This window comes from Danio rerio, chromosome 4, assembly GCF_049306965.1.
Source record: "Danio rerio strain Tuebingen ecotype United States chromosome 4, GRCz12tu, whole genome shotgun sequence".
In the NCBI taxonomy this organism is placed as follows: domain Eukaryota; kingdom Metazoa; phylum Chordata; class Actinopteri; order Cypriniformes; family Danionidae; genus Danio; species Danio rerio.
In genome coordinates, this window is record NC_133179.1 from 69,666,821 (window position 1) to 69,667,134 (window position 314).

Below are 314 nucleotides of genomic sequence, written 5' to 3' on the forward strand. Positions count from 1 at the left end.
TGTACTCTGATAGTTCTTGGCAGCTAATATGATTCAATCATTTAGAATTTGCGAAGAATACTTTACTGAAATTATTTTAGGAAGGTTAAAGTCCAAATGTGCAAATATAAAACCAGCTTCATCTCAATGAAAGTTCAGCGGCAGGAGAAATGATGTGGTGTTAAGAAAAATCAGTGTTGGGCAAGCTACTTGGAAAATGTAGTAAACTAAGCTATTAGTTACTCTACTGCAAATGTAGCTTAAATATACTAAAAGCTACCCCCGTTGGAAAATGTAGCAAGCTAAGCTAAAAGCAAAACTGCTAATGAAACATA